General features: G+C 42.8%; 1 long non-coding RNA gene across 1 annotated transcript; it reads right to left on the bottom strand.

Moving 5' to 3' along the window:
- On the bottom strand, window positions 1-25,458 carry LOC128351962 (uncharacterized). Its single transcript, XR_008320145.1, has 2 exons — window positions 25,324-25,458; window positions 1-3,388 (listed from the first exon to the last, which is right to left on the bottom strand). It is a non-coding gene; the product is annotated as an uncharacterized LOC128351962 (long non-coding RNA).
- Between the last annotated feature and the right edge of the window lie 1,073 nt (window positions 25,459-26,531).

The following is a 26,531-nucleotide window of genomic DNA, read 5'->3' on the forward strand; positions in this document are numbered from 1 at the left end:
TTCTATTCTATGCCTTTATACTTTGATTCCAATTAATGCCTTTGTTTAAAAAAAGAAAAAGGAAGCTATTGAATTAGCAATTTAAAAACAGAAGTAAATTATGTTGTACGTCATATATTCAACTCACAAATACAATCTGCTCTCCCCCTTGGTTACAGCCATGCACAGTATTCTGTTTCCACTGTCTGACAAAAGGGCAAATTCCTTTTTCTTTCATCACTTTACAAAGTAATATTTAAAAAAACAACCAAACACCTGTAGTTGGTTGCACCTTGCCATTTAATTACTGTTGTTCATCAGTGAAAGACAGAGTAGTGCAAAATCCAATTCTCTTTCTTATTTCTTGGACCTTCAAAAATAGCAGTTCAACAAGTATGAATTAGTTTATTCAGGAAACACATCTTAGTCCCAAGAATGAATCTCAGCTTTAAACAACCAAAGTCTGAAAATAGGCAATTGTGACAAGATATTTTGTGCTTCATATCCCTTCATTTTGCAAAGGCGATGCATGTTAGATCAGCTCCCTTTTGTGTGTGTGCTGTTTTCCTAGTTTGCCGTGGCTATAAAATACTTACTCAAATCCTAGACAAGCCCCCTCCCCTTCTTTCCTGTTAATTATAGAGGGGTTGGCTTGAAATCAGAGTCCTCTTTCTTTTGGGTAAATACAGGTATAACCTGTATTTAACTCTTTGTCTTTTAAGGTATGGTCTTAAATTCAGACTCACCTTATATTTGGGTAAATATTGTAGACACCCATCTTTTTAATACAGCAAAGAGACTGACGGCAGCAAAGAGACTGATGACGAGGAGGCTGCCGGGCTAGTTCTTTCCCCCGGCCCCCTCTCCTGATTGGCCAGACCCTGGCCACATGAAGGGGACCCAAGATGGCCATTGCTGTGCCTGCCTCTCAGCCGGGTGCACAACCCCACACCCTGCCCCACCACTCGGGCGCGGAGATGGGAAGCGGCATGCCAATACCTCTGACCGTAACACCCTTCAAAGACCGTCTTTTCCCCTTCAAAGATAATCTTTTCATAGGTACAAGTAAAGAGTGCTGACCCTGAAGACGGATGTCACTGAGGCTATTCACACGAGTGTGCAAAACTGGGCTAAGGGAGCTCGGCCTGGTTTTGCACGCTCATGTGAACCACTGGGCTTGAGACCAATCCCGGTGGCTACACAACAGCAAATCCACCAAAGTAGCCACCGAGTTAAACGAGCGTAAAGGCGAGAGAGCTCCCTTAACCTCATTTTTTAAAATCGTGTGTCAGCCGTAGCTGCTTGCAGCCACAGCTGGCACACTCAGGGGGAGCGGGATCCCAGTAATCTACTGTGCACTCGTGCAGTGCTTTATTGGGACTCCTGGGGGCGGGCCGCGTTGGTGCGTCCCGGCACCCCGAACCCGGATCTGCTACCCAGGGAAGGAAACACAATTGTCTGCGGAGAAGGTAGGCGAAACTCACTTTCCCCGCAAGCTGCTCCAGAGATTGTCTCACCGATCGTGAGAAGAGTTCCACAGTATAATGGGACCCTCTGGAATCTTACTTTCAAAGTGACTGTTTCATGGTAAGACTGGCCCTGGAGGCAGAACATCCAGATACATGAACTGATTCGCACATTCCTAGTTGGCACATTCCTAGTTGGACTCTTAATGTGAAGCAAAACTGAAAGTCTTTTTAATGGAATGTCATCAGATTTGTTCCAGTAAATCAGGCACTGCACACAGTGAACCTTCTCCAGTTTATCAAAGAAATCCGCACTAAAGATTCCACCTTACTATAGTGTTAAGAGAAAAGAGCAAACCTGCAGAAAATCAAGACAATTGGGATTTGGCTTACCTCCCGGATTGTTGCTTAGAGAGTTTCTTTTTGGTATGTTACAAATGGGCAACAGAACATACATCATGCACTATTTAAACTGAATGCTGCATCTGGATCCCATACAAACATAAAACTGGAGCTGTTGTTTACAGAAAGCTCAATATTTAAGCCCAGAGTCTTCTTAGAAAGAATAAGTTTCAGCGGCAGGCAGAAACTTGCAGTGGGCAGGTTCCTTTTACACTGGGTTGCAGGATCATAATTTTGCATTATAGATATAAAGTGATGTTTGATTAAAAAAACCTTCAAAGCTGTATACAGTATATTAAACTTTAAATGGTTTTAAGCTGCAGTTCTCAACTACTCTGCTGGCACAAGCCCCATCCTCTTCACCGTGGAACAGCGCTCTGAGTGCCCCCTGGACTGAGTCAGAGTGCCATTGTGCTAAAGAGTTCATTTTTCCTTACCATGCTGAATGGCCACTGATAAATGAATTAGAGTTACAAAAATTTGTGAAAGTCAGTCAGTGATTATTAGTTATGATAGATAAAATCATTTTTAAAAACCACCATCTTGAAGTGAATGGATTCCTTCAGGCAATTATATGTTCTTTCGTTTGTTGCCTGTACTACATTTGTTGTTGTGTCCATCATTTTTATTGGAATACCCAGAGTTCTAGTGCTGTGTGAGGGGAAAGTAGTTATCTCTCTTTGTTCTCTTCTTAATAATTTTAGAAAGGCTATAATTTTTGTTTGCATCCTAGCTTCCAGCAGTGACTGAAAGCCATGTACTGCCATCTTCGAATGTTCATACTCATGAAGCTAGGTGGAAAATCATGAGGACATGTTCTTGTTTGCTTTTGTGGATTTGACTTTCCTGGAATTGGAAGTTCACTTTCAAAAGCTGATGGGCAACCATGGCCTTTCCCAGACAGCAGGAATTAAGAGGAGCGAAGTACTGTGAGTTAAGGGGCATATAGGATATTTTGAATCCCCCCCCCCCCCATAATGATGCAAAAAGTGGAGTTTTTTACACTGGACATAAATCGGGCAAAGCTCCAATGTACAATAAAAAAACCAAATCATGTATGGAGTGCTCCCCGATAGCTCGCAGTGACTTTGATGTAAATCTAGACAATATGTGAACACACACTAGGGTTATGCACAGAGCTGGCAATTCTGGTTCAACGGTGGAGGGGGGAGGTGGTTCTACCTTTAAGAGCGGGGGAGGATGCACTTACCACTCTCACCACTTTCCCCCCACCGGCATCCATTTACTTGCAAGCCCATTGGGGCGGCAGTGTACCTCCCTGCCGCCCCGTTGTCCAGATATGTCCAGAAGTCTCCAACACACCTGCCGCCTTCGAGCCTCGCTGCCACAGTTCCATGCACATCTCTAACACACGCCTGCTCTTCCCACGGGAGGTATTCACACATGGCTTCATGTTGCGGGGTAAAAGTTGAGCAAAGCCACGTCGAATTACATTTGCAGCATTGAGGGAAGCAGCCCCTCCTCTCTGCTCTCATTTTTTGTTTTTACAAGTTCACATGGCAGGCGAACGTGATTTCCTTCTAGCCAATTGGTGTGGGGGACAGGGAGAGAGAGAGAGAGAGAGAGAGAGATTACTAAAGAGCTACATCTGCATTTCAAAGACACTATCCCTCTTATCATGCTAATGATTCTACATCAGTGCCTCTCCCTATTTCCTCCGGAGTTTTCAGAAAAAGTAGATTAAAACCAGCATTTTAAAAACCTGGAAATACTTCGAGATAAGCTAGAATTCACAAGACAAAGCCTGACTTGTGTGTGGAGTGGGTACAAGGTTCTTGAAGGGACTTGGGGGTAGGTTTGGCTGATGTGTGAATGCACACTTTCTCCCCTGGAGGAGATCCAGGGTAGAAGCCCCGTCTGTAAAGTCTCTAGGTGAAGGAAAGTAAAATTGCCATCTGGAATGGCCCTGGAGAGCTAGATGCATATTTTCTTAAATGAAAGAGAGATTGAATGTGTAGAATCAGTGCTAGCCCATGGCATTTTGATGTCTGAAGCAGAACCAGGGGCATAGCAAGGAGTGAGCGTGGGACAAAAAGTAAAGATGGGCCCCTGACCTCAACTTCATCCTTCAGAGAAGCACAAGGGGAAAGGGTGGGGGGAAGCTGACACCCACCCCATGGGAGAGCCCTTCTCTTAGGGGCCAAGGGACATCCATCCCTCTGCCTGAGGCAGCCTGCTTCATGGTAGGGTGGTCCTTGTGCAGAATATTTTTAAAGAATTCCAGGGACTAAGAAAAATTGCCTCATAGGCCATATGTTGGCACTAATGGATTCTATACAAGAATGAAGATATAAACCCCTGGCATGCTAAGATTAAGAAACACAGACCAAGTTTTATAAGTTCAGCTGGGATTTGCAGTCCAAGAACAGAGCTCGCTCTGACTCTCAGATCACTTGCTAACAACATGTTTTATTGTACGTCAGCAAGCAAGATATTCTCTGTTTTAAAAGTTCAAGAGTCCTGAACATGAACCAAACTCTGTCCTAGATAGTGCCCCAAGATTAGGCAATGTTTTGAAATAGAGTTTAACGTAAGTCTTCCATCCTCTGAGGAGTAAGATATCATTAGTTCTACAAACAGAAAGGAAGATCATGCATTTCCCAGAGAAACAAGGGCCCCCTTTCTGTATATCACACTGAAAAATCTTAGCAATATCGCAGTATATCTTATTTACTTTTGTTGCATATCTCAGGCTATTGAAGAAACCCTTTTGCACTCTACATAACAACATTATTAATGACTGGACCACCAAGTAGTTATGGCTGTTATATGTATATCAAATGCATGTACAAATTGGATTTGCCAGATGTTAGGGTTTGACCTGGACAGTTACAGTTTGACTTATTTTCCATACCATGGAAGTCAATGGCACAAAGAACACCTCCAGACTGTGGTTTATTCCAACAAGAACAGTAATTGTTGTGGGAGATTCTATGAAGCATCCAAATGATATTCTGCACATCAGGTGCCTTGGTTGTGTGACTGACCACACAACTGTGTGAAACTATGAAACACTCTTTTTCGTTTCCTTTGGACCAGAGAGCACAGTGCCAGGGAAAAACTGATGTGATGAGGAAAGGTATGAGTGGACCCAAAGTGGCAAAGATGATTATCTGACCTCAATTCTTAGTTAGAGATAAGCCACAGTGACAGTTTTGCAGATTTCACCTTTGCTTATATGGTGGCTGCTGGTTACTGAAGCTAGGGTGGGCAGGAGAGAAGCTACACAGTATTAGTCATAATTAGGGGTGTGCTGATCAATTCACTAGCAAATAGAATTGCTGCTGCAAGTCAGAGGCAATTAGATTATTCATTCACGAATCAAATCTTCCCATGAAAACAGGAACTAATTCAACTACGAATCAAATCACACCTTATTTGCACAGCTCGGTTTGCTAGCGATTTGGTTAGCGGACACTATTTTGTTTCCATTTTTTCTGATCGCCACTTGGTCTCCTGGCACTGGCTTCCAATTGGCTTGAGATCTCCTTGCTTCTTGGTTAGCTAGTAGTCTTTCAGATCAAATGTTGGCAGGAGCAACTCTGCCCCCATTGGCTAGGGGGAAGGAGGGAGTTTCATAATGTATATAAGGGACTGCTTGGAAGCAGAGGTAAACGTAAAGTTGTGCTGTTGAGTCGGTGCCGACTCCTGGTGACCACAGAACTCTGTGGTTGTCTTTGGTAGAATACAGGAGGGGTTTACCATTGCCATCTCCCGCGCAGTTTGAGATGATGCCTTTCAGCATCTTCCTATATCACTTCTGTCTGATATAGGTGATTCACATAGTCTGGGAAACATACCAGTGGGATTTGAACCAGCAACCTCTTGCTCCCTAGGCAAGTTACTTCCCCACTGCACCATTAGGTGGCATTGGAAGCAGAGAGAACCATTGTTTTTGTACCTCAGGAGAGGAGAGAACTCTGATAGACAGAGAGACTGCAGCAGCACTGAGGAGAGCAGAGAGACCTGGGCCTGCCTATCCTGCCTGGCCCAGAAGTGAGTGAAGGGACAGAGTGTCTGCTCTGTCTTTCTATTTTTTTAAACCTTTTAATTGCAGTGCTTGCCAACTCCTTTATTCCTCCCCTGCCCCCCCCCCCCACTTTTTTTGCTTATTTGTACCATCAGTACCAGTGCCTTTAACTAGGTGCTGCTTGGAATTTTATTTTATTATTCTCACTTCTAGCCAGCCCGACACCAAGTGACTTTAATAACCGGGATAATGCAGCCTCCTTCACCCCCTCTTATTTTAAAATAGTAACAGCAGTCTACTGACTTAATTGGGTGCTGTTTGGTATGTATATTTCCTTGTGTGGATATCTGTCATTGCTTGTAGCCACTAGCCAATTCCCTTAACTGGGCTGGCTGTGATCAACCCGCTCCGCCATTATTATTTAAATTGTACAAGCAGCACCAATGCCTTTAACTGGGTGCTGCTTGGAATTTCATTCCTTGTTTCTTTGTTTTTTTAAATAACTAGGGTCTCCTGTGGAATTTTTTTTTTTTTTTAATTTTGCAGCCCTGCTGCTACCTTTGCTGCTGCTGTCTGTGTGCTGCCTGCCTGTGCTTGGGAGTTATTTGCACATGGCTTTATGCTGTGGGGTAAATGTTGAGCAAAGCCACTTTGAATTACACTCGTGGCATTGAGGGAAGCAGCCCCTCCCCTCTGATCTTGGTTTTTATTTTGCAAGTTCATTATTGCATGCCTCTGGTGAGATTACTAAAGAGCTATATCTGCATTTCTAAAGAGAGTATTCCTCTTATCATGTTAATGATTCTACATCAGTACCTCTCCCTATTTGCTCCAGCGTTTTCAGAAGAAGTAGCTTAAAACCAGCATTTTAAAAAACCGGAAATACATCGAGATAAGCTAGAATTCTCAAGACAAAGCCCGATTTGTGTGTGGCATGGGTCTAAGGATCTCAAAGGGACTTTGGGGTAAGTTTGGCTGCTGTGTGAATGCACACACTCTCTTCTGATGGAGATTTGGGGTAGAAGCCCTGTCTGTAAAGCCTCCTGGTGGATTAATTGGGTGGGGGGTGGGTTTGGTTGCCAGGCTCCCAACCTGCCAGGCTCCCACTGGACCTTTTTTCGGAGGGTTGTTTTTGTTTGTTCTGATTGTTTGGGTGAGTGGGTCTTGATTGGTGCCCAGATGTTGAGTAGTGGTGTCTGCTCAGCCCAAGAGTGCCTCAGAGAGTGGACACCTGGTGCTTTATTTTGAAGGAATTATTTTTTCAGCCCTCTCTGTATGTAGTGCCAAACTATAGCCCAGAATGCACTCCTCATTTTCATTGGATATAATAGAGATGAGATGAATAGAACTTTAGCAGCTGAGCTCTACTCATTTATCCTTAATAACTTGGATCAGAAATTACATCAGGTAGGTACTGCACAGTAAAAATAAAAAACAACAAGGCTACAGGTATTTTCATTGTTGGATACCACAATGAAACATGAATAAAATGGATGCAAATGCTCTGCAGAGTTATCATTATTCCATAATACGCAACACCACCATGAGACAAAAGTGACCCCAGCTGACAAATTCAGTGACATATTTTGTCCTGAAAACTTCCCTGTAAATTGGCTCTGGGCACGAACTAGACAGAAGATACTTCATCAACAGAATATCTAGCACAAAAATGCACATTTAATTGGCACAATGCATATTCAATTTACAATATCTGTTAATATTGCTTTTTGGATATAACTAATTTTTATTTATTGTAGTTTTGCAGCATGTACAAACTTTTGAAAAACAGAAATTATACACTCCCTCCTTAAAAATCTCTCGAGCACAGCTGTTTGTAGCCTCACGGATACAGCAAGTTTTCTCACCATTAAGAAAACCTGTGAAGTGCATCTAAAAAATGATTTTTAAAAAAGAAGAAACATGTTACTGCATTTTATTTTTAAAAGACCACAGTATGGTTCTTAGATAGCCCAGTGATACAGTACATGTTGCAGGGGACAGGGACAAGCTTCAGGGACTGAAGCCCTTCACTTCATAGATTCCAGTACACACAGAGAACCCACAGTGGGAAGGACTTAAGAACATAAGAACACGGAAAAGGGAATCCAGCATAGGGAACAGTTTGTTTGGTCAGACAGAGCATTAGGAACTTATATTTCATTGTGTGTGTGCTTTGTATATTCCTGATACTGTTCTATTATTGTTTACCTGCAATGTAATTAAAATAAAAAAACATTAGCCAATGCTCAACCCACCTAGGGCATTACAAAAGATTCTGTAAACATCTAAGCATGCCTAAATGCAACCTAAAACTGCAGCCTAGGACAACCTATTTTTGTAACCTACTAAGTATTTTTGAGTGTATCTAAAGCTAAAAGCCTCAGACAAAAGCAGTCTGTGGTAATTGAATACAATTGCTTTCTTTTCTTTTCTTTTTACAAGCCTCTCAGAGTTGGTTTTTAACTCAGGAAAAAAATGGGAGGAGGAGAAAAGGGGTTTTCTCTGATGCAGAAATGTCCTCAAGCACTCAGCAGCTATCAGTTGTAGGCATACACATGGGAGGTTTTTTGGTACTTGTCCAATAGCAAAAATTAAGGGTTTTCCCTGTAATATTCCACCCCAATTCTCAGAGGAGTTCAGGCTCTGTCAATAAGGGGGTGGTATCGGCAGCATTTAAATCTCCTGGAAATACAGAATAGTTTTATGGCAAGCCCACCCAGGCAGCTCAGCAGGGATGGCATTTTCACGTGAGCTTCCTTACAAGTGCATGATATTATTATTTTCAATCCCCTTCCTAAATAATCCCTAGCATGTAATTTGCTTTTTTCACAGTTGCTGTGCACTAACTCGACACTTTCAACAATCAATCAACCAACCAACCAACCAACTTTATTACGGTCAAAGACCAGCATAGGTAATAATACAGCAGAATAAATAATAGATCCATATTGAAAGTTGCTACATATATGCATACAACTCTCAATGAGTATAAAAATGTCTTAAAAGTATAAAATAGGCTATAAAACATACTAAAAGGTAAAAGAGAGATAGCTAAAAAAAATAAGACAGCTAACTGATAAGTAATAAAACTGATAAGATAACAAACTAATATAAGCAATATGTAAAAATTAGTCTATAAAAATAGAACTCTAATAAGATGAGTAGTAAAATGTTAAAAGTTAACTATCTATGAGTTGAATGCATCTAAGAAAATAGAAGTATATAAATAGACATATTAGGATACCCAGTAGTTAAAATCACAGATTATGGGCTAGCAGTCATAGTCCGATGGATCTTGCATGCTACCGCACAGAACCTAGCAACATTGTATGTGAAGGTTCGCTTTTCATCCAAGAGCAGCATCTTAGTGTAGGCTTGACTGGGGTGGCCAGGGTAGTTGAGAAGCAGAAGAAATATAAGCTTCTCCCGGTTACCTTTATAAAATGGGCAGGAAAAGAGAACGTGTTCAGTGGTTTCCACCTCTCCAGAGGCATGGGGCAAAGCCTTTCCATTAATGGGATCTTCCTATATTTGCCTTTCAGCACAGCGGATGGAAAGGCATGACAGCGGGTGAGGGTGAATGCTCTTCTGTGGCTTGGAATTTCCAGCTGAGTCAAATATGTAGCGGGGGGGGGGGGGGGCGCGTGAACCTAGAGCTGTCTGAGGCCAGGTAGCTAGGACTTAGGTCCACCTGTCGTTCCATGTCCAGGATCATCTGTTTGATGGCCATTTTTGCTTTGTCACTGACCATAGCAAGAAGGTGAGACAGGGAGAAGGCCAACAGTGCCACCTTATTATCAACTGCCCGCTTCCAGGAGGATTGGAAGTTGTCCTGCAGCATCAGTGGGGCCAGCCCCTGTGGGCAAAGAACTAGTTTGAACCAGTAATTTGCCTTTTTCACAGCTGCTTCGTGCTGACTCAACACTTTCAACTATCTGTCTACCCGAACTTCAAGATCCCTCTTCTGGTCAGTCACTGACTGCTCAGACCCTATCAGTGTATATGTGAAGTTGGGTTTGTTTGTTTTTTGTCCCAATATGCATCACTTTACACTTGCTTACACTGAACCACATTTGCCATTTTGTCTCCCTTTCCCCCAGTTTGGATAGATCCTTTTGGAGCTCCTCACAATCTGTTTTGGTTTTCACTACCCTGAATAGTTTAGTATCATCTGCAAATTTGGCCACTTCACTATTTACCCCAACTTCTAGATCATTTATGAACAAGTTAAAGAGCACTGGTCCCAGTTCAGATCCCTGGGGGACCCCACTTCTTACTTCCCTCCATTGAGAAAACTGTCTATTTATTCCTACCCTCTGTTTCCTGTCCATCAACCAGTTACCAATCCACACATGAACCTGTCCCCTTTTCCCATGAATTCTAAACTTACTCAAGTGCCTTTGGTGGGGAACTTTGTCAAAAGCTTTTTGAAAATCCAAGTATGCTATACCAACCGGATCACCTTTCTCCACTCTCAAAGAACTCCAAAAGGTTAGTGAGGCAAGGCTTGCCATTGCAGGAGCCATGCTGGTTCTCCTTCAGCAAGGCCTGCTCTTCTTTATGTTTAAGAATTTTGTCAAGTATGCTTTCTATCCATTTACCTGACACAGAATTTAAGCTAATTGGCCTGTCATTTCCTAGATAACCCCTGGGTACCTCCCCGATTCCTTTTTGAAAACTGGAGTTAAATTAACTACTATCCAGTCCCCTGGTACAGACCCTGATTTTAGGGACAAGTTACATATTTTTGCTAGCAGATTAGCAATTTCACATTTGAATTCTTTCAGAACTCTTAGGTGGTTGCCATCTGGCTCTGGCAATTTGTTACTTTTTTAGTTTTTCAACACAATTTAGAACATCTTCCCATGTCACCTCAAATTGGTCCAGTTCTTCAGCCTCTATCTAAACCTGAAAAGCTCAATTCTGGAGAGGGTATATGGGCAACATCCTCTGGCATGAAGACAGATGCAAAAAACGTCTATGCAATCTCCTTATCCTCCTTAATAATCCCTTTCACGTCCTCATCATTTAAGGGGCCAATTGCCTCCCAGGCAGGTTTTCTACTTCTGATATATTTAAATAAGTTTTTGTTATTCCCCTTGACACATCTAGCTATATGCTCCTCATAGTCTCTTTTTGCATCCTTTATTGTTTCCTTACATTTCTGTTGCCAGAGCTGTTTTTATCTTGTTTACACATTCAGACAGGTGTTATTGACTGGTTTGTTTTATCCAGACATCAAGTCCTTCCCAAGGACCTGGGATGCCAGCATTTTATTGTCAATTGATAGATATCGTCGCAGAATATAGGCTGTTCCCAGTAAAGCTGCTTTTTGTAATTGGCTGATGGTGATTTCTGTGGCCCCTATGGTGTTGAGGTGCTCTTCAAGGTCTTTTGGAACTGCATCCAGAACGCCAATTACCACTGGGATTATTTTGGTCTTTTTCTGCCACAGCCTTTCAATTTCAATTTGTAGGTCTTTGTATTTTGTGATTTTTTCTATTTCTTTTTCTTCTATTCTGCTATCCCCTGGTATTGCTATGTCGATTATTTTAACTTGTTTTTCTTTCTTCTCGACTACAGTGATATCTGGTGTATTGTGTGGCGGATGTTTGTCTGTTTGTAGTCGGAAGTCCCATAATAATTTTACATCTTCATTTTCTACCACTTTTTCAATTTTATGGTCCCACCAATGTTTGGCCACAGGTAGCTTGTATTTTTTGCAGATGTTCCAGTGTATCATCCCTGCTACTTTGTCATGCGTTTGTTTGTAGTCAGTCTGTGCGATCTTTTTACAACAGCTGATTAGGTGGTCCACGGTTTCATCTGCTTCTTTACAAAGGCGGCACTTGCTGTTTGTGGCGGATTTTTTGACTTTTGCTCTTATTGCATTTGTTCTTAGTGCCTGTTCTTGTGCAGCCATTATTAAACCCTCTGTTTCTTTCTTCAAGTTGCCATTCTTCAGCCATTGCCAGGTCTTGGTGATGTCTGATTTTCCACTTACATTGTGCAAATATTGACCATGCAGGGGCTTATTTTTCCATTTTTCTGCTCGGTTCTTGACTTGTTCTTTCTTGTAGGCCTGCTTTGTTTCATTGGTGTTGAATAGTTTCGCATTATTGACCATTTGAAGTGCATCTTCTTCACTGTCCTTGATATATTCTTCAAGGCCTCTTTTCTCCTCCTCTACTGTTTGATGGACTTTCAGCATTCCACCTGAGCTGCGAGGGAGGTATAGCCTATCGACATCACTGCAGGGGTGCGGAGCATGATTGATGGTCATGATTTTCCTGGTCTTACGATCTAGCGTCTCTAGCTCTGCCTGGGTCCAGTCAATTATTCCTGCAGTGTATCTGATAACAGGTATAGCCCAGGTGTTTATGGCTTGTATGGTGTTCCCGCCATTGAGTTTGGACTTAAGGATTTTTCTAACTCTCCTGATGTATTCACTTCCTATTTTTCTCTTAACTTCAGTGTGTGCGATGTTATCAGCCTGGAGAATGCCCAAGTATTTGTAAGGGTCTTTCTCTTCCAGGTTCTTGATCTTGCTTCCATTGGGCAGTTCTATTCCTTCTGTTTTTGTAATTTTCTCTCTGTATATTATTAATGCAGCACACTTGTCTAGTCCAAACTCCATTGCTATATCACTACTGAATATACAGACAGTGTTTAGCAGTGATTCGATTTCTGACTGGGACTTTCCGTTCCACTTCAGATCGTCCATGTACAGCAGATGGTTTACTTTACTTGATGTTTTAGATGTTTGGTATCCGAGGCCTGTTTTGTTTAGTATTTGTGAAAGTCGGGTCATGTCAAACAACAGAGGTCATGTCAAACAACAGAGGGGATAGTGAGTCCCCTTGGAAAATGCCTCTTCTAATGCTATCCTGTCCAAGTGTCTCGCCATTGATTGTTAACTGTGTACTCCACATGCTCATTGCTTTTTTCATAAATATCTGAATGTTTTTTCTGACACCAGTTGTTTCTAAACATTTTAGTTGTTTTTATTATTATTTCTTGTTTACACATTCAGACAGGTGTTATTGACTGGTTTGTTTTATCCAGACATCGAGTCCTTCCCAAGGACCTGGGATGCCAGCATTTTATTGTCAATTGTTATAGATATCGTTGCAGAATATAGGCTGTTCCCAGTAAAGCTGCTTTTTGTAATTGGCTGATGGTGATTTCTGTGGCCCCTATGGTGTTGAGGTGCTCTTCAAGGTCTTTTGGAACTGCATCCAGGGCGCCAATTACCACTGGGATTATTTTGGTCTTTTTCTGCCACAGCCTTTCCATTTCAGTTTGTAGATCTTTGTATTTGGTGATTTTTTCTATTTCTTTTTCTTCTATTCTGCTATCCCCTGATATTGCTATGTCGATTATTTTAACTTGTTTTTCTTTCTTCTCGACTACAGTTATATCTTTTGTATTGTGTGGCAGATGTTTGTCTGTTTGTAATAGGAAGTCCAATAATATTTTTACATCTTCATTTTCTACCACTTTTTCAATTTTATGATCCCACCAATTTTTGGCTACAGGTAGCTTGTATTTTTTGCAGATGTTCCAGTGTATCATCCCTGCTACCTTGTCATGCCTTTGTTTGTAGTCAGTCTGTGCGATCTTTTTACAACAGCTGATTAGGTGGTCCACGGTTTCATCTGCTTCTTTACAAAGGTGGCACTTGCTGTTTGTGGTTGATTTTTTGCTCTTATTGCATTTGTTCTTAGTGCCTGTTCTTGTGCAGCCATTATTAAACCCTCTGTTTCTTTCTTCAAGTTGCCATTCTTCAGCCATTGCCAGGTCTTGGTTATGTCTGATTTTCCACTTATATTGTGCAAATATTGACCATGCAGGGGCTTATTTTTTCCATTTTTCTGCTCGGTTCTTGACTTGTTCTTTCTTGTAGGCCTGCTTTGTTTCATTGGTGTTGAATAGTTTCACGTTATTGACCATTTGAAGTGCATCTTCTTCACTGTCCTTTATATATTCTTCAAGGCCTCTTTTCTCCTCCTCTGCTGTTTGATGGACTTTCAGCATTCCTCTTCCACCTGAGCTGCGAGGGAGGTATAGCCTATTGACATCACTGCAGGGGTGCAGAGCATGATTGATGGTCATGATTTTCCTGGTCTTACGATCCAGCGTCTCTAGCTCTGCCTGGGTCCAGTCTATTATTCCTGCAGTGTATCTGATAACAGGTATAGCCCAGGTGTTTATGGCTTGTATGGTATTCCCGCCATTGAGTTTGGACTTGAGGATTTTTCTAACTCTCCTGATGTATTCACTTCCACTTTTTCTTTTAACTTCAGTGTGTGCGATGTTATCAGCCTGGAGAATGCCCAAGTATTTGTAATGTTCTTCTCTCCCAGGTTCTTGATCTTGCTTCCATTGGGCAGTTCTATTCTTTTTTTTTATTATTATTATTATTATTATTATTATTATTATTTTACATTTATATCCCGCTCTTCCTTCAAGGAGCCCAGAGCGGTGTACTACATACTTGAGTTTCTCCTCACAACAACCCTGTGAAGTAGGTTAGGCTGAGAGAGAAGTGACTGGCCCAGAGTCACCCAGCTAGTTTCATGGCTGAATGGGGATTTGAACTCAGGTCTCCCCGGTCCTAGTCCAGCACTCTAACCACTACACCACGCTGGCTCTCTTCCTTGTTCCTTCCTGATCTCTTCATTTGGGCAGGACTTTCATTTTCTGAAGGAAAAGGAACTTGGTGATACCTTTCCTCTTTCTTGGTATACATTCCAACTGTGCTTCTAGTACTGTGGTTTTAAATGATTTCCATGTTTTCTGGAGTGTTTTAACCCTCCTGACTTTCCCTTTCAGCTTCATTTTTATCAGTTCCCTCATTTTTGAGAAGTTTCATCTTTTGATGTCCAACATATCTGTAATGAAGTTCAACACATCTGTGTTGGACTGCCTTGAAGAAGTTCGACTTACATATAAGCTGAATTGGATCACACTATGGTCACTATTCCCCAATGGTTCTACAACTCTGACATCTTGCACCAGATCCTGGGCACCACTAAGGATTAATTCCAAGGTTGCCTTCACTCTGGTTGGTTCCACAACCAACTATTCTAAGGCACAGTCATTTAGCATGCTAGAAAATGTGGCCTTTTTGTCAATACCCACATATGAATTTGCCCAGTCTATGTTAGTGATGTGCCCGGACCGGTTCGGAGGCCATTCTAAAGGCCTCCGGAATGGAACGGACATGGGTGGTTCGGATTCGGGTGGTTCGGGGTAGGGGGTTGGTTTGGGGAGGTTCAGGGAGGGCTTACTTACCCCTCCCTGCCACCCCTTCTCCAGCGCTTCTCTGCTTTGCTGCAGTGTGCACGCGCATGCATATCTTCTTGAGTAATTGGGCGGCAGGATACTTCCCTGCTGCCCCTTCTCCGGTGCTTTGGGAATTCTTTTTACTAAAATCTTTTAGCAATTCTTCCCCCGCTTGATGTGCAGTGCTGTGCTGTGCAAAAGGCTTTAAGAAGCCTTGTGTGTGTGTGCGCGCACGCGTGCAGGTATTTCTTCGAGTAAATGGAGCGGCAGGATATTTCCCTGCCGCCTCTTTTCCCATTTGCAGCAAAGTGGGAGAAGGGGCGGCAGGGAGATATCCTGCTGCTCTGTTTACTCGTGCGTACGTGCACACACACAAAAGGCTTCTTAAAGCCTTTTGCACAGCACAGCACTGCACAGCACTGCACGTCAAGCGGGGGAAGAATTGCTAAAAGGTTTTAGTAAAAAGAATTCCCAAAGCACCGGAGAAGGGGTGGCAGGGAAGTATCCTGCCGCCCAATTACTCAAGAAGATATGCGTGCGTGCGCTGCAGCAGCAGAGCAGAGAAGCGCCAGGAGAAAGGGGCAGCAGGGAAGTATCCTGCCGCCCCAATTACTCAATAAAATATGGGCGCCGGAGGGGGGAAAGCAGCGGGAGGGGTAAGTAAGCCCTCCCCGCCCTTAAAGGGACCCCCACACCCCAGTGCCGGACCACAGCTCCGCGGTTCCGTGCATACCCCTAGTCTATGTGAGTGTAATTGAAGTCACCCATTATTACAGTGCTGTCTCTCTTTGGTGCCTCTCTCATTTGCTTTTCCAAATCCAGGTCACTCTCACTGTTTTGATCTGGAGGCGATAGCATGTCCCTAGTAACCCATTTTCTTTCAGTCCTTGTATTGTCACCCATAATGATTATGTAGAGTGATATTTATGCAGGTAGGCCTCACGGATGCAACATGTCTGCCAGTAGAATCCTTTACATTCTAATGTGTCAGCACAGGAATCCTTGTGCTTGATCCATTACATTTGTTTGCTGGCAGAACAGCTGATAGGAGTGAGCCATTAACATTCTATCTCTGCTAGGTATGTGGGTAGGAGCCCGTACATTGTTTCTACATGAACATTTTCAAGAGTGTGGAAAATCTTACCTGTAGTTGGGGCACTGATTCACTTTAGCACCTAGAAGTTTAATGCATAAGCAACAATGATGGTGTGCCCCACTTCTCCAAGTGATGGGGAGTGCCCAGCACTGCTGGATTTTGTTTCTTTTAGATCAGAGAGCACAGGACACTGACAGTGTCTTTGAAATAGTTGTTCTATTTACAGATATTGAAGGATAGCATAAGTGGATGCAGACAGGTGTGAAGATATTTATTTAAAATATTTATATCACCCCCCTCCAGTACACTGCTGCTTGGGGTGGCTCACAACATTAATAAAATAGATACAATGTAAAATAAAATATTAATAAAGTCTAACAAGTTCAAAGACCAAGCTAAGACCACATTTAAAATTACAATTTTTAAATGTTTCAAATTAAAAGTTATTAATATAAAAAACTCGGAACTATAAAAACCTGAAGGGCTTTTAGGGATAGGGTTTCAGGAAATCAGGGTGTAAGAACCCCTTGAAACATAGCTGGGGTGTCATGGTTGCTGCCAGCTCTGTGATGGATCATATGTTGCTCCTGGGTAATTGACCTTAAAATAGTGGTGCATATGCTGGCAACCTCCAGGCTTGACTACTGAAATGCACATGTGGCTGCCTTTGTACGTAGTCCAGAAACTACATTTCATAATACAGAATGAGGCAGCCAGACTGGTCTGGGACAAAGTGAAGGGGCCATATAATACCGATTTTAAAAGAAGGGCACTGACTATATGCTTCTGAGCAAAATACAAAGGGTTGGTTATTACCTATATAGCCTTTAATGGCTTGGGTCCCAGATACTTAAGAGAGCGCTAACCCTATTGTCTATTAAAATCATTTGGAGAGGTCCAGTTACGGTGCTACCAGTTTGTTTGGTGGGTGACTTGGGACTGGGCATTTTCTTTGGCTGCGCCGGGGTTTTGGAATATGCTCCCTGTTGAAATAAGAGCATCTCCATCACTGATTTTAGGAAAACGCTCAGGGCACACCTGTTTTCTTAGGCTTTTAACTGAAATAAATTTTAAACTGTTTAATTGTTTTTATCCCATGAAATTGTTTTAACGTTTTATTCTGTGAAATTGTTTTAATTATTTTTGCTCTGTTTCAATTTTTTGTGTGTGGTTTAAATTGTGCACATATCAGGTGGTATATAAAAATGATAGATAAATAAATAACTAGATTAAATTTAAAAAATTGCATATCCACGATTCCTAGGTGGCCTAAAATGGTAGAATTGCGGCTTTTGGGGGGCATTACTGGACAGCCGGAGACTTGCAGAGCATGGTATAATAATAATAATAAATAATAATAATAATTTGATTTCTATACCGCCCTTCCAAAAATGGCTCAGGGCGGTTTACACAGAGAAATAACAAACAAATAAGATGGAACCCTGTCCCCAAAGGGCTCACATTCTAAAAAGAAACATAAGATAGACACCAGCAACAGTCACTGGAAGTACTGTGCTGGGGGTGGGAAGGGCCAGTTACTTTCCCCCTGCTAAATAAAGAGAATCACCATGGTAAAAGGTGCCTCTTTGCCCAGTTACCAGGGGTATGACACTTACTTTCAATTATTTATTCAGTTTTCAGCCTTTTAAACCCATTTTTCTCCCTCTAGGAACTCAAGCCCCCAATTCCCATTGCCTCAATGCCTTTGCTATCTATGACTTTAGCTGAGAATGGAACTCCAGTGGAGAACATGGTCCAATGGTACTGTTTTGTAACGTAGGCATCTTACAACAAATGGTTTAGGTCTGGGTTACCTTAGAGAGCGCCTTCTTCTGTATGATCCCTATCGCACATTGAGGTCATATATAAAGGTCCATCTCCAGTTACCGTCGGTGCGTCTGGTGGCAACTCAGAACCTGGCCTTCTCTGTAGCTGCCCCTGTCCTGAGGAATGCACTCCTGGCAGATATCTGTAGTTTGGGCTCATTGTTGGCCTTCAAGAAAGCCCTAAAAATGTACTTGTTTGGCCTGGCCTTCCAAGGTTTTAAAATTGTACTTAAGTATTGTTAATTGATTCTGATTATCAGAATTGATAATGAAGACATTGAAGTGGTAGATAGCTTCTGCCGTTTAGGATCGACCACCAACAGTAAAGGATCCAGCAGTCAAGAAATATGCCACAGACTAGCACTTGGTAGCGTTGCAATGAAGGCCTTGGAAAGGATATTTAGATGCCATGACATGTCTATACCCACAAAGATTAGAATAGTTCACACAGTGGTTTTTCCCGTGACACTCTATGTATGCGAAAGCTGCATTTTGAAGAAGCAAGACAGAAAAAGTATTGACGTTTTTGAACTTTGGTGCTGGAAAAGACTTTTGAGGATACCATGGACAGCCAGGAAAACAAACAAATGGATCATAGAACAAATCAATCCAGAATTTTCACTCGAGGCACAAATGACCAGGCTCAAACTATCATGCTTCTTCAAGAGAAGAAGAAGACGACCAGCAGCAAGGTGGATGGACTCGATTATGACAGCAATGAATGCACCACTGAGAAACCTTAAAGGCCAAGTTGAAGACAGATCATCCTGGAGAGAATCTATCTATGTAGTCGCTAAGAGTCGACACCGACTTGACGGCACTTAATCAATCAATCAAATTTTAATTGCTTTTAAATGGCTCTGAACTGTTTTAAATTTGTTTATATATTTTTTAAAGCAGTTTGTTTTAAATGGTGTTATTTTTGTTTTTACTGATTGTGCACCGCCCAGAGCCTTTGGATGGGGCGATATAAAAATTAATAATAAATAAATAAATAAATAAATAAATAAGTAGTTCACACTCAGAGTTGAAAACCTGCAAAGTTTCAGGATGCTCAGCATAATGTATGAAGTCACTTCAGCAGAAATTTAAGAGAAAGCAATGAGTTAAATGTGTGAACCACTTAGGTATAGTTTGTAAAGTGGTAACTGCTTTTTTCCTCAAGTTTTCTTCAAGGTTCCCAGAAAACTTCAATTTAAGGGTCATTTACAAATAGAGAAATGACAAAATCAGAGGAATTGGCTTTTGAAATGCATTTTTAGATCTGCCATCAAAGCTCCAATCTATTCCCCTTAATATGTTATTATATCACTGTTAGTCACTGGCACAGCGACAGAGAGAGCTTCCAGGTGTGAAGCTGACATACAGAGCATATTAGGTATCAAAGAAAGGTAATAACAAAAGGAATCCATATGCTTATTCTCTATTCTCTATTCTCACCTCCCAGTTTTGGCATATCAGGCACTTTGAAAAGGTCATTTTATGCAGTTGGATATATGCAAAGACAAGTTGATTAACATGTGAAAGATGTTTCTACTGAAAGGTGTCTTGACTCTCAGCTTCTACTGTGAACTTTTGAAAGGCAATGAATGCAAAAGCTACCTATGGGAACATTGTATTGACAGTGTTTAAAGTAAACGACCGACTCACATGGGCACTTCAGTGCATGGTAGTAGGATGAAAAGGCTTTCTCATGTTGGAGTTCAAGCACCTGCTTGAGTTCATGGTGAGCCCATCATATGCATACATAAAGGATGTGATGTTTGGCATACCATTGTCAACAGTGGGCCTGTGCTTAATTTTTCCTTTGAAACTGATGAGATTTCTATATGCCTGGCTAGACTGTGGCCTCTTCTATTTGAATATTTGCTGAGGTGTGCCAAAAATCTTATGCATGTCTGTATAGGAGAAGAGCTGGTCTTGTGGTATTAAGCATGAATTGTCTCCTTTGCTAAAAAGGGTCTGCCTGGTTTGCATTTGGATGGATGACTGCATGCGAGCTCTGTAAGATCTTCCCTTAGGGCTTCCCCACCCCTGCCTTAGGGGATGGTGCATGACATGGAAAGAGCAGATAGAGATATATTTTTCAACCTCTCTTACAACACTAGAACCAGGATCATCCCATAAAACTGGTTGCCAGAAAATTTAGGACTGACAAACCGAAATACTTTTTCACACAGCATATAATTCTATGGAATTCTCTGCCATGGAATGGGGTGATGGCCACCAGCTTGCATGCAGTAGATTCCAGGCTCACTTCCTGGAATCTCCAGGGAGGGCTCGGACAGTCTCCTGCCTAAAACCTCGGAGAGCCACTGTCAGTCAGTGTAGACAATACTGGGATAAATGGACCCATGGTCTACTCAGTATAAGGCAGCTTCCTACATTCCTGTAGTTAAGGTGCATGGTGGGCTCAGCACAGAATTAAGTAGGTGGGAGTCAACTTGGTCAAGGCTTTTCTTGTGGCCAATGTGGTTACATGAGTAGAGCCAAAGCTTTGGCTGAAGACATATTAAGACTGCCAGATGTATGTTAAATTAGCTCAAATAACTCTTGAACCTCCCCAAATGTTGAAAAAAACCAAAACCCCTGTTAAATGTTTTTTTAAAATGTAAATAAAGAACTGAGCCTCCCCAAATGTTACTAAGGCTGCAATCCTATGCATAACAAATCTATTAATAATGATTCAGTGCATACCTAGCAGGGATTTAGCCCTAGTGGCTTAGATACTGCTGCTGATGTAAGTGCACCCTAGCACCATGCGTATGGAAAACCTGTTAATTTTGCTTGCAAATATTCAGAGTGTCCACGGCTCTTAAGGATTCTGTCATCACTGTAGGACACTTCTCCCATAGTTCCCAATGAGAGAAGTGTCCTACAATTCAGATACAATTCTTAGGATACTTGAAGGCTCTGTGCATTTGCAAGCAGTGTCAATGGGCAATCATACTCATGGAGCTAGCACGCATGCCCTGTTCTTCCACTGGCAAGGCACTGCATGGTATCTAAGCCAGTGAATTTAGTGGGATTTCATTCTGAGTAAACAAAACATGCAGAGGATAGAGCTGTGTGAGAGCAGATATGATGGGAAAATAATCATGTTATGTTTATATTTCGAGGTAGAAACCCCTCTTAAAACAAGACAAACACATATAAAGATCCATCTGTAAAAATATATTGAATGCATGCAAGTCTACTTTTTAGAAAACCATTTCTGAGTTGATAATTGCCACAACAGAGAGATGTTTGTGGTATTCTTCTGATAATTTCAACTGGTGGTTTCAGAAGGGTTTGCTTTCCCTTTTTGGTCTTTCTGCTTTTTGATATTTTTATTTTCCCCCTTTCCTGGCTTTATTCTCTGCCTCTTCTCCACCTGCAATGCCAACCAACATCATGGGGCCTTTCTCATGATCAAGCATGAGGGCGGGTGGGAAGGAAGCCTTGGAAAGTTTATCTCCCCTATAGACGATCATCTTGTTGGTGCTGGGTGTGTGGATCACATGCCTAGATGCTCCTCCACTGCTCCTGGCAGCATGAGGCATCGGGGTCAGAATGTGTTGTCCGGCCCCCCAGTGATGGTCAGTGTTTCAGTGCTGACTGAAAGCAGCTGACATTGACACACTGTCATGTAAATGGGTTAAGGGAGCACTCGCTCCCTTAACCTCATTTTACGAGGCGGGCTCCCAAGGCGGGTTTGCCAACGAGGTACCACTGGGATTCAGATGGCTCCTGGTGGTTCCTATGGGCAACCAAGCCCGGGCTTAGCTGCCCTTGCCCGGTCTTGGCTGCTTGTGAGAACAACCTCCATGTTTTGTGAACCATGGAATTCAATGTATATTATCTGGATTTTCCCTTCAAAGTCTTGTTTGTTTGGATGAAATTCCATATGTAACCAGCATGTTTTCAAATAAGCCAGCGTGGTGTAGTGGTTAGAGTGCTGGACTAGGACCAGGGAGACCCGAGTTCAAATCCCCATTCAGCCATGATACTAGCTGGGTGACTCTGGGCCAGTCACTTCTCTCTCAGCCTAACCTACTTCACAGGGTCGTTGTGAAAGAGAAATTTAAGTATGTAGTACACCGCTCTGGGCTCCTTGAAGGAAGAGCAGGATACAAATAATAATAATAAAATTCAGATTTTAGATTTGATTTTTAAAAACTTGAAAGGTGACTTCTTTCTTTCTTTTTTTTCTTTATTGGAAAAGTTGAGATCTCACACTTTTAGCATCTAGGGCTGCAGGCAATTGCTTTTAATCATAAGACTGAAAATAGAATCAAATGATTTGATTTTGCTACCTCACTTTGGAGATTTCATAGAGATCCTACCAGAAACTTCCTGCAGGAAGATGTTAAGCACCTGGAATCCTAGTGATAAGAAAAAACAATAAAGGCAAAACCTGTCACACACCATGCTAAGGTATATAAGCCTTATATCAAGTCAGACCCAGGGGCGTAGCTATAATTGAGCGAAAGGGTTCAAAGAACACAGGCCCCCAGTTCCTGAGGGCCCTCCAGCTCCACTCCTCCCTATTTTCTTCATTATCTCCTGCATTCTGGGGGGCCGCCAAAGAGAGGGATGAACACAGGCCCCCTCTCCCCTAGCTACGCCCCTAGTCAGACCCTTAGTCCATCTAGCACAGAATTGTCTACACTGACTGGAAGTGGCTCTCCAGGGTTTCAGACAGGAGTCTGCTAGGCATTGAACCTCGGATCTTCTGCATGAAAAGCAGATACTTTATCCTAGATATTATTATTTATTTATTTTTACATTTTTATCTCACTCTTCCTTCAAGAAGCCTGAACAGTTCACATGGTTTATGTTTCTTGTTACAACAATCCTGTGAGGTAGGTTAGGCTGAGTGATAAGTGACTAGCCCAGAGTCCACCAATGAGTTTCATGGCTGAGTGGGGATTTGAACTCAGGTCTCCCCAGTCTTAGTCCAACCTGGTCCAACACTCTAACCACTACACTAGTTTATATGCATAATAGGGAAATGAGAATAGACAGAGAAGTATGCTGCCACACATAGATATACAGCAGAAAGGGTCCCCCAATATTGTATCTGAGATATATTCTTAACTGTAATCTGAAGAGCTTTAAACTGTTCAGCCCTCTAAACAGTGTAAAGTTCTCCCAGCTTACCCTTTGAGGATGTTTTGCCAGCAGCCATGCTACAAGATATTGGCTGCAGTCAGACGTAACAATTAACCATAGTTAATCGTGGTCAAGGTTGTAACTCCATTATGCTTGAATGCACAAAACCTCAGTTATGGGCCAAAAGCGACCTCCAGTTTGCCCTACCAAACTCCAGTTTGAACCTTGGAGCTCTAAGTTTCGCTGCCAACAACTGAGGTTTTGTCACCGAAGCATTACTTCTGACTGCTGGCACAGCTTTAACCGTGGTTTTGCACTGATGTTCAAACTGCAATCATTGAGGTGGCAGCGCAGCCTCAAGCCCAAGGACCTTGATGCTCCATGCTTTCAGTGCTTCTTCCTGGAAACCTCTCAGAAAACCAGCCTCACCCCTCCTGTCAGCTATGTAGCTCTGGAAGCTTTGCTTACGATCTGTGAGAAGAGCACGCAGGGCATCCTGGAGAGATCCCTGAGCCCGGGAGGCTGGCTGCAGCCTCCCAGTCGGGGGTCTATTCATGTATTGCCACGCACTGCAGTGACACATGAGCAAAAACATAGGTTAACGGAGATTAAAATGAGGTTAATTCTGCTCTCCTAGGCATTCTCGTGCTGGGAGATCTGCATATGGAGCCATGCTGAACCCTGCCCGGGAAGTTTGAATGGGTTTGTTAATTCTTCTGTGAAGAATTAACAAATTCTTCAGTGCCCAGCCCCTGTGTTCTCACTATCCACGCAAGCAGGTATGCTCTGGCAAAGGGCTGCCTCATTGCAGGGATAGCTCATGAATGGGGCGTCTCCTCTCTGGGTGGGGAGAACAAATGGGGTGTGTGTGCTCCTTTATGGGTTGGAGGGATTGTCACAGGCAGGGATTCTGGAGCAAGTTCTATTCGTTTCACAGAAAGGTGGGCCCCTTCCCCTGGTGGTATATTTGCTCCCTAGTCTTGCTCCTGAGAGGAAGACTCATCTGGGGCGGCAGTGCCATCGCTGGCAGAAGTACTGGCATTGCAGACTATTTAAAAGGCTTTCAATGCCCTTTCTCTGCCTAAGGTGGGCGGAGCGCTTTTGGAAATGCATGGTTGAGCTCGGCACGCCCCTTCGAGATCGTAGCAAATTGCGGCCAGCTCACTGACGTGGCAATGCTTTGCTCATAGTCTGGCTGTGGAACTGGCTAGGATTGGCCTTGGAGTCTGAGCAGCAGGGAGGGGCTTGCCTACAACTGGAGTTTGGCTGGCTGCAGTTTGGTGAACGTCTGTGGCCTGATTTGGAGTCAAGAATTGGAACCTTGGCTAACTTTAACTGCAGTTAGCTATTACGTCTGAACCAAGCCATTGATTCACCCTGTTTCCTTTGAGCCTTTTTTCTAGCTCAGTTCCCACTGCCCTAGGAACCCTCAGTACTTTTTGTTATTCTTAGAAGACAGCAAAGTTTTGTCACCTACTGGCCTGTTGAGGAACTTGTGGTTTTATAACTTAGCAACCTTAAACAAAGAGAAGTGCGTTAGCGCAGCTACCACAACCAAAGTCAATAATTGGTGCCTATATATGCTGTGACCCTAGTGACATAAACAGGTGTTGTGGAAGGGGGAGGAACCCCCTAAACCTTGCATCAACTTATCACAGAAAAATTAACAAAGCCATCCTAGCTGCAGGAAAGAAAAACGTTCCATTGATTCTGTTTCCTTTCATAATGTTCTTCTTGTCCCTGGGCCTTGGAAGACAGCTGATTAGTTCACTTTACAGTAAACACCCTGGAGAACAAGCTCTGTGCTGTGCTAGGGATTAAACAGAGCTTGGTTTATTGGTGCTTGTGAGGGCTTGGTCATTGCTGGCCCTCAGTCTAACCATCCGCTGCCATCAAAATAAGTTCTATAGCTAGTATGACTGGTTCCACTCCTAGTCAATGAACCCTCTGTCTTTCAAAAACAATATCAAAACTCAGTAGTGTTGTAAATAAAATGGGCAGGTAGGCAGGTGAAGTGGGACTGAAATAACAGGGACACCAGTAAACTAGTATAAAAACAGAACAGGTTTACTATTATAAAAGCCTGCAATAATTTTTAAAAAAATGGTACAGGAACAAATAATGAAAAGTTCAGTTGGCAAGAGTACAGAATTCAAAATACAAAACAACAAGCTCGCTAACCTTCTCTCTCAAGGCCTAGCAGGTTCCAGTAGGACCAACTTCCTCACTGCTACCTTCCCTGGAAGTTTTAGCCCAACTCTGCCCTGCTGGTGTTCTAGTCTTCCAGCTCACACAACATTCAACAGCATACTCTCTCACACAGAATGCTTCCCCCAAAGCCCTGCCTTTTAACCAGTTCCAAAAGGATACGTTAACCAATCAGGGAGTCTCGTCCCTCAGGCAGCCAGAACTGTCTGTCTCTGCCTGGAGACAACCAATCACAACGCATTGTAACTTTCCCTCCAAAACTCTGCAGCAGATAAGCTTTACCTCAGACTTGGCTGTTAGAGGTTGCTACTTTTTAACCTCTGCAGAGCCTGGAGGCGACATAGGACAAACTGAAGAAAAACAAACCATAAAACAAAATGGGAAGGAGCGATTCTTTCACAGTGCTGTGCTGTTTTCCTCTGCACTGTTGTCTTCTGCATAGTCTTGCATCTCACCTTCCAACTTCCACTTCTACCTGACTGCATACCAGAGCTGTTGAACCACTGAGATACATCTTATTTAAAATACTGTCCTGCAGCACTATAGTCTATGATGAAGAACTTCCTATTGCCACTTTACAGTATATATTATTTGGTATAGTTGGAACATCATAACCCTTCTGCTATGTTACCTTGCAGTTACCTTGTAAGATGCAGCAAGGTGGCTAGTTAAGATCAAGACACTGCACAGGATATCCTTCAGCAAACAGCCTCTTTGGGGACAAACAACAGCTTGGGAAAAGATTTCCAGAAGGACAGTGGTGTGAGGGTAACCTCCATGCCTGCTGTGGTTAGGAATGTGCACGGAACTGGGTGTGGGGTAGCTCAAGGGTGGAGGGGGATACCTTTAAGGGTGGGGGTGGGTGCTCTTACCCCTCCTGCTGTGCTTCCCACACTGCTGCAGTTTTAAAGGGTCAAGCAGGATACAGCATCCATCCTGGCAGCATACCTCCCTGCCGCCCCATTGCCCCGTCAGACTGGAAGTGACTGGAAGTGCCACGTGCATGTGTGCACACACACTTCCGGTCACTTCCGGTCTGACGAGGCAACGGGGTGGCAGGGAGGTATGGTGCTGCCCTGCCTGACCCTTTTAAACTGCAGTGCTGGTGGAGAAAACGTAGCGGGAGGGGTAAGAGCACCCCCACTGCCCTTAAAGGTATCCCCCCTCCACCTTTGAACTGG

The sequence above is a fragment of the Hemicordylus capensis genome, chromosome 3 (genome assembly GCF_027244095.1).
Source record: "Hemicordylus capensis ecotype Gifberg chromosome 3, rHemCap1.1.pri, whole genome shotgun sequence".
NCBI lineage: Eukaryota > Metazoa > Chordata > Lepidosauria > Squamata > Cordylidae > Hemicordylus > Hemicordylus capensis.